The 8,992-nt window shown below is 38.9% G+C and overlaps 1 pseudogene; it reads left to right on the forward strand.

Moving 5' to 3' along the window:
* The first annotated feature begins 1,019 nt into the window (after nucleotides 1–1,019).
* LOC114082991 (vesicle-associated membrane protein 3 pseudogene) lies at nucleotides 1,020–1,358 on the forward strand (annotated as a pseudogene).
* Nucleotides 1,359–8,992: the final 7,634 nt, after the last annotated feature.

Genomic DNA, 8,992 nt, shown 5'->3' on the forward strand with positions numbered 1-8,992 from the left:
GAATGGCTTAAAAAGGAAGACCCAAAAAATTCATTCCTTTTTTTTTATATTTATTTTTTGATATCCGGGATTAAACCCAGAGGCTCTTAACCACTGAGCCACAATCCCAGCCTTTTTGTATTTTTTCACAGTTTGAGGCAGGCTCCCACTAAATTGATTATTGCCTCATTAGGTTGCTGAGACTGGCTTTGAATTTGTGACCTGTCTGCTTCAGCCTCATGAGCCACTGGGATTACAGGTGTGTGCCACCATACCTGGCTCAAATTCATTCTTATGTTGAAGAGTTCAATACCTCTCTGTTAGTAAATGATAGATCTAGCTACAGAAAAAAAACTAAAAAGAACCAATAAAATAAAAATAGAAAATGAATAAAGATATGATTGAACTGAACAGCCTCCATCAATTGAGTCAATCTAACTGAATTAGTTCATCCAGCAATGACAGAATACACATTTTTCCCAAGTTCATATAAAATATTCACTAACATAGACCATATTTTTTTTAATAAAATACAACTTAAAAATTAGAAGAATAGCCTAGCAACTCAGGAGGCTGAGACAGGAGGATTGTGAGTTCAAACCCAGCCTCAGCAAAAGCAAGGTGCTAAGCAACTCAGTGAGACCCTGTCTCTAAATAAAATATAAAAAAGGGCTGGGGATGTGGCTCAGTGGCTGTGTGCCTCTAAGTTCCATCCCTGGTACCCCCCTTCCAACCAAATTAACAGAATGGTAATCAAACAGTATATTTTCAGAGACCACAAAGAAATTAAGTGAGAAATTTAAAAACATAGAAATATAACTGAAAACTCTCACCAAACAGTTGGAGATTAAACAGAAAACTAAATAATAGATGGGCCAAAGGAGAAGTTTTGAGATATATTAAACATATTTTTGAACTAAACGGAAAAAAATACAAAATTTGTGGAATGCAGCAAAAGCAGTGGTTAGAGGAAGATTTATGTATCAGTGATTGGAATTTAAGTTTAAAAACACTATACCGGACCCTCACCCGCTGCCAAAATGTCTGAAGCTGTGCCTGCAGGTTCCAGTGCTGCCACTGGCAGTAATTGGAGAATTCAGCAGACACAAACTCAAGTAGATGAGGTTGTTGACATAATGAGAGTCAATATGGACAACGTGTTAGAAAAAGACTGGAAGCTCTCTGAGCTAGATGACCATGCAGATGCATTGCAGGCAGGAGCGTCTCAATTTGAGACAAGTGCTGCCAAGTTTAAGAGAAAATATTGGTGGAAGAATTGCAAGATGTGGGCAATAGGAATCAGCATTCTGATCATCATCATATCATCGCCATCATCATCATATCATCATAATATGGAGCATCTCTTACTGAAGAACTAGCGAAACTCAAACCTGCTGTTCAGGAAACCTCTTCAAGACTTTTGACTTAGAACCTGCTATATTATCCAGCTTACCTACTGTTATTTTCAAAATGATTATTTTTGTTAGTTCATATAAAGTTTGGTTTCTAGGCTATGTGCCTGTGTTTTTTAATATGCACTCCAAACCAGAGGGCCAGCCCTCCCATGTTTTGCACAGTGCCTGTACAGATTTACCTATGAACAATAGAGGATGACTGGACACCAGAGTACTGTAATCTAGACTTAACGTTGTCACTAATTCATTGCCATTGATTCTAGTTAAGGGAATCCATCCCAAGTTCACTATCCTGGTCATTTGATATTATCTTCAGAGCCACATCTTAAACTTTTGGGTAATCAGATGTCCAACTTGTACCTTCCAGGAAGAACACTACTGCTTAATACTGACCTGTGACAATAAAAGGCTATGCCTTATTTTGATACTTTTCCCTGTAAGCCCTCTTCTTTTTGTAAGCACTACTGACTCATCATAATATGAAGCATTTAAAATAAGATGCTGGTTAAAAAAATGCCCTTTTGTTAGGAAAAAGAACCAAAATACCATTTACATCAACATCAAACCCCAAAATATTTAGGCACAAATATCACTAAGCATTTTTTATGTCTATATGAGAAAAACTATAAAATTTTGATGGAAGAAATAAAATATCTAAACAAATTGAGAAATATACCATGCTCACAAATAAGACTCAGTATTGCTAAGATATTGCTTCTTTGCAATTTGATCTATAGATTCAATGCAATCCCAATCAAAATTACAGGAAATTATTTAGTAGATATTGACCAATTAGGTTGTGTTTTTTTTAAAATTTATTTTTAGTTGTATAAGTACCGCACACTAACTGATTGTGACTCTTCAACAAATGGTGCTGAGAAAACTGGAAATCCATATGCAACAAAATGAAATTAAACCCCTATCTCTTACTATGCACAAAACTCAACTCAAAGTGGATCAAGGACCTAGGAATTAAACCAGAGACTCTGCATCTAATAGAAGACAAAGTAGGCCCTAATCTCCATCATGTGGGATTAGGCCCCAACTTCCTTAACAAGACTCCTATGGCACAAGAATTAAAACCAAGAATCAATAAATGGGATGGATTCAAATTAAAAAGTTTCTTCTCAGCAAAAGAAACAAACTGTGAGGTGAATAGAGAGCTGACATCTTGGGAGCAAATCTTTACCCCTCAAACATCAGATAGAGCACTAATCTCTAGGGTAAGAGAAAAAAAAAAGCTAAACAACAAAAAATCAAATAACCCAATCAATAAATGGGCTGAGGACCTGAACAGACACTTCTCACAACAGGATATTCAATCAATTAACAAATATATAAAAAAATGTTCACCATCTCTAGCAATTAGAGAAATGCAAACCAAAACCATTCTAAGATTTCATCTCACTCCAGTCAGAATGGCAAGTATTATGAAGACAAACAACAATAAGTATTGGCGAGGATGTGAGGAAAAAGGCACACTCACACACTGCTAGTGGGACTGCAAACTGGTGCAGCCAATATGGAAAGCAGTATGGAGATTCCTCGGAAAACTTGGAATGGAACCACCATTTGACTCAGCTATCCCTTTCCTCAGTCTATACCCAAAGGACTTAAAAACAGCATACTACATGGACTCAGCCGCATCAATGTTTATAGCAGCACAATTCACAATAGCTAAACTGTGGAACCAATCTAAACGCCCTTCAGTAGATGAATAGATTTTAAAAATGTGGCATATATACACAATGGAATTTTACTCAGCAATAAAAGAGAATAAAATCATGGCATTTGCAGGTAAATGGATGCAGCTGGAGAAGACAATGCTAAGTGAAGTTAGCCAATCCCCCCACCAAAAAAAGGAACAAATGGTGAATTTTTTCTCTGATATAAGGAGACTGACTCATAGTAGGGTAGGGAGAGGGAGCATGGGAGGAATAGACAAACTCTAGATAGGGCAGAGGGGTGTAAGGGGAAGGGAGGGGGCAGGGGATTAGCAATGATGGTGGAATGTGATGGATATCATTATCCAAAGTACATATATGAAGACATGAATTCGTGTGAACATACGTTATATACAGAGATATGAAAAATTATGTACTATAGAATTGTGATGCATTCCACTGACATGTATTTTAAAAAATAAAAGCAATTACAAAAATTAACTTGAATTTCTGAAATTTTAAAATAAAAACATTTTTAATTTTAGATGGACACAATGCCTTATTTTATTTGTTTATTTCTTTATGTGGTGCTAAGGATTGAACCCTGTGCCTCACATGTGCTAGACAAATGCTGTATCACTGAGCCACAACCCCAGCCTTTCACTGTAGTTTATATAGAAAGTCATACATCTCAGAAGAGCCAACACATATTTTAAAGAACAAAGATAAAAGACAGACAATATCTGACTTCAAGATTTACTATAAAAGTCATAGTAATCAAGACAGTATGGTACTAATGAAAGAACAAATAGGTCAATGAAACAAAACAGGCTAACATTAGACCCACATATATATAGCCAACTGATAATTGTCAAAAAAGCAGACAATTCAATCAAGAAACTATGGCTTTCTAACAATTGGCGCTGGTATACTTGGACATACATTTATAAACAAACAAACAAAAATCTAGACACAGACTTTATACATCTCACAAAAATTACTCAAAATAAATCATAGGCCTAAATGTAAAACACAAAACAATAAAACTTCTAGAAGTTAACAAAGAAATTCTAGGTGAAATTAGGTTTGATAATGACTTTTTGGGGACAATATCAAAAGTATTTAACTTTTAATTGATTTTTTAAAAATTCAATTTAATTTTTAACTTTTTACTCTGTAAAAGATACTGTTAATTAGGAGAAAAAAATAATACAATGACTAAGAGAACATACTTGCAAAACACATATCTGGTAAAGATCTGGTATCTAAAACATAAAAAGAATTATTAAAACTCATAAAGAAGACAACCTAATTTTTAAATGGGCAGAAGATCTGAGCACATACCTTATCAAAGAAGATATGCAGATGGAAATAAGCACATAAAATGATACCCAATGTCATATGCATTAGCAAATGATAAATTAAAGCAACAATCAGATTCTACTACATACCAGTTAGAATGGCCAAAATCCAAAACACTGAAATACCAAAATCTGGTAAAGATGTAGAGCAATAGGAAATCTCAATCATTGCTGGTGGGAATGCAAAATGATGCAGCCACTTTGGAAGAGCATTTGACATTTTTAAAAAATCCAAATTTAGTTTTGCTATATGACCCAACAGTCACTTTGGTTGATATTTACCTTAGTGATTTGAAAGACAATGCTCCCCCCCAACACACACACACACACACACACGAAATGCACAAGAAAGACTACAGCAGGTTTACTTATAATCAAACTGGAAGCAGCCAAGATGTCCTTCAATAGGAGAGTGGAAAACCAAACTATTATATCCATACAGTAGAATATTATTTCACAATAAAAAGAAATAAACTATCAACCCATAAGAAGACATAGAGGAATATAAAATGAATATTAATAAGTAAAAATAAAACACAATGAAAACTACATTCTACATAATTCCCACTATGGCACATTCTGAGAAAAGTAAAACTATGCTGACAACAAAAAAGTAAGTGATTGCCAATGGTTAGGAGGTAGTGTAGATTAACATGTGAAGCACAGGGAATTTTTTATGTAGTGGAATGGACACATTAGGCAAAACTCACAGAGCAGAACAGAACAAATAGTTAACCTTAATGTAAACTATACACTTTAGTTAATCATGGTGTATCAGTTGTACTAAATGTATCACACTAATACAAGATTTTAGTAATAGGGAAAACTGCATGGGATAATGTGTGAGAAGAGTAGGAACTGTGCTACCTGCTCACATTTCCTGTAAATCTAAAAGTTCTCATTGCATTTTGTCTAATATCTCATTCAAAGGAGAAGTCAAGGTGAGGTGAAATTGTCAGAGAAAGTGTCATGGAAGAAGGAAGACAGCAGAGTCCTGAAGGGTACATAGGATTTCCCGAGTTGGAAAGGGCAGAAGGCATTTCAGCTGGGATTGAGGCATGAAAAAAGACTCAGAGGGCTCAAGTTGCAAAAGAGCAGGAAATAACACAGAATTAATCAATGCAAAGACAACAGGCAGCAATTTAATGGAAGGCAGTGGCCAAGGCAGGGATAGAAGCACTGAAGCATCTTTCTAATATTAGATAATACAGGCACAGGAGCAGACTTGACCTTGGCTACGTCCTCAATACCTATTCATCAATTCACTCATTCACCCATTCAATAATATTTAGTAAACATCTAATATGTTCCAGACACCATAGTAGGCACTGGGGATCAGCTGTAAATGAAATAAATGAAAATCTCTGTTCTCACTGAGCTTACATTCTAGTGAGGGGAGACAGACAGAAACTATCCAGTATTTTCAAGAAACAGCAAAGAAAACACTGTGGCTGGAATGGAGTGAAGGAGGAAAGTAGAAGGTGAGACAGAGGAGATAACAGAAGCCAGAGCTTCTGTGTAGCACACTGAGGCTGGAATAAATAATTAATGACTGTGGCTTTTGCCTGAGAAATTGAGGGAGTCCTTGGGAGGTTTTGAGTGAGGAGTGACTTGCTTGATACCTGAAGAGGGTCATTCTCTTTTTTTATGTTGGGAGTTGACAGAGAAATGACAAGAGTGGCTACACTGAGACCAGTAAAGAAGTTGTAGCCATTTTCCAGGTAAGAGAGAATGGCGACTCAGATCACAGGTTTAACAGTGCAGGCGATAAGAAATCAATTCTGAACTCTGAAAGGATTTGTCATTGGATTAGATGTCTGAGATAAAGACAGTCAAAATGACTTAATTTTAAACAGCCTGAGCAACTAATGCAAAGGCAGGTGTTGCCAGTAACAAAGTGTGAAGACTTTGGGCTATAAAGCAGGTTCGTGAGCAAGGCTGAACCCAATGTCTGAATTCAGATGGTCTATCTTGAAAAGGGGAAATTAAAAAGCTAGTGATCAGAGCAAGACTGAGAAATGGAGTGAACAAGGAAAGATTAAGTTAAAGTGTGTGAACATAGTTGGGATTAGCATTTATTCATTCATTGAACATATTCTGAAATCAAATATTTTTTAGTATGCCTAGAGCCCAAAGACAAGACAATTTCCTTGCCTGAAGGGAATGGAGAGTCCAACGAAGGAAATAGAAATGTAGATAAATGAGTCTAGTATTTTATGCGTCATAATAGAGGCATTCAACATCTGAGTCCCTGCTATATAGGCAGTACAATGAGGAAACAGGAGGTATACACAGTGTTCTTTAAAAGCACAAAGAAATGTTTGCAAAGGTCCATAAATTAATTCACAAGGATTTTTCACTATAATATGATATCAGAGTGTTGGCAATAATCTAGATACTGTATCACTAGGAATACATATCAGTAAAATCTATGGCATACACAAAAGCAATTAGAAATAACAAACCAATTGTACCCACAGCAATGTGGATATAGCTCAGAAATAGTGTTAGTGGAAACAGTTTCCATAAATGCAGAAGACGTATACAAAACACGACTTGTCCAAAATTATCAAAAAGCTATAGCAAACATGTTGTAGATTATGTCTAGAAGACAATGGGGATTGAGAATGATGAGGAAAAATAATTTCAATAAAAAATATAAACAAGAGGAGCCAGGTAGGAACTGATGATGATAATATGCTGAGAACTGAAGAGCAAAGTTAACTCAACTCTTTGCACCGGAGGTAAAATAACTACCAAATAGGAATTCAGCTGATAACCTTAAGGGGAAGGGTATTTATGGGGCCTGCAAGCATGTCCAGGCACATGAAGGCATGAAATTGCATCTTAGGTTCAGGAACAGTTGTAAAGAGCAGACATGTTTCAAAGCCCTGGGCAAATTGCACAACATCTTACGGAAGGTATAATCTTTCCAATATGTCCCCTTTTACTACTTTGGAGTTAAAGATAACACTCTGCTCTCTTTCAGACTGTGGTGAGATTCTCTTTCAGCCCTATTAGAGTTTTCATATATTGTGACTATGCCAATGACCCTAGTACAATGGGGCATTTCTGTTTTAGCCTCAAGGATTGTGGCCCTTGATCTACTGCTTTAAAGCTGGAGTTCCACCAGCAAGGACATTGTTGTTCTTTCTGTGAGTCAGGTGGGAAAGGAACTGGAGGACCAACATGCCTCTCATTTTAGGACACCTGCCTGAGGCAGTTTACTCCACCCCCCCCAACCCCCTCCCCCCCCAACCCCCTCCCCCCCCCTTGCCAGTTAACTCTTACCTCTCATATTCCCACCGGAATCATTCCCTTCTCTAGCAACACCCCTCCTGCTCCCCAGACTGGATCAGGTCCCACTATAATAGGTGTACCTATTCTTCATAGCCCTTATCACAGTTGTAAATCTATACTGATTTTGTGATAATTTGATTTATGTCTATCTACACCTCTAGATTCCAAGTTCAATGCTGGCAGTCATTTTGGTTACCAATGTCTCACTAGCACTTACCACAGTGCTTGGCACATGGTTTGCACTTAATAAACTTCTTAGTTGAATGCAAGTCTTGTAGACAAAGGGAATATGGGTCAATGTGGATATGAGCTCAGTGAAGAGGCAGGAATGGGAAAGTTATGGTTGGCGCTACTGTAGAGGGTAAAGGCGGAGAACTGCAAGAAAAAGGTGCAACTGCCCCTGTAGACTGGCCAGATGAGTGCTACATACATGCACACCCTCTGGTGCAAGGTAGGCATTGAGAAGGGCAGAAACGCACTGTAAAGGAATTAATAAGCACAAAACACATTCTTTTTGCATCAAGGTCAAGAAAAATATAAAAATGAATTGAGGAAAGAGGAGTATGTGGTCCGGTGCCACTCAGAAGGTACAGAATGTACCCACAAGACAACCCAAGATCTCTTAGTGGGGAAGGGTGTTATTCTCTGCCCTGTACCTTGAAGGGTCAGTGTGCTTGCCACTGTTACAGTTAAAAGTCTTTTCAAATCTAATTCATCACCTTTCTTGTCCCACCTCCAATTCAATCAGGCTCTGCGCTACTTTGGGAGAAAAAAAAAGTGAACCAAATCAAAGCCCCGTCTAATCCTTGCCCGGCCCCAGGATGCAGTTGATCTCCATAGGAGGCCCTTTCCCACGGCCCCCTTGCAGCTCTACACAAATCGGCGCTCTGGCCCTCCCCAGTAGATGCTAGGCCGCTCGACCTGTCACCGCCCTTCGCGCCTTCCCGCCCTACACCGAGCCCGCGCACGTCCAACCCGCGCGCCCTACGCCGGACCCGGTCCCAGCTAGTTCCCAGCAGCGCGCACGCGCGCCCTCCCCAGCCCGTGAGGAAGAAGAGGGCGGGGCCGAGGGGGCCGAACCCGCGGCGGGAGGGGCGGCATAAATCACGTGACGCGGTTTCACTGTTTACACGAGGAGCGGGCCGAGCGTTCGGCCTCAGTCAGGCGCTCGTCTCCGTTTCGGTTTCACTTCCGGTGAAGGGCCGCCTTAGAGCGGGCGGCGAGCCGACGGCGAGCGCGGGCGGCGGCGGTGACGGCGGCGCCGCTGCCGGGG

Source organism: Marmota flaviventris, chromosome X (assembly GCF_047511675.1).
Source record: "Marmota flaviventris isolate mMarFla1 chromosome X, mMarFla1.hap1, whole genome shotgun sequence".
NCBI classification, from domain to species: domain Eukaryota; kingdom Metazoa; phylum Chordata; class Mammalia; order Rodentia; family Sciuridae; genus Marmota; species Marmota flaviventris.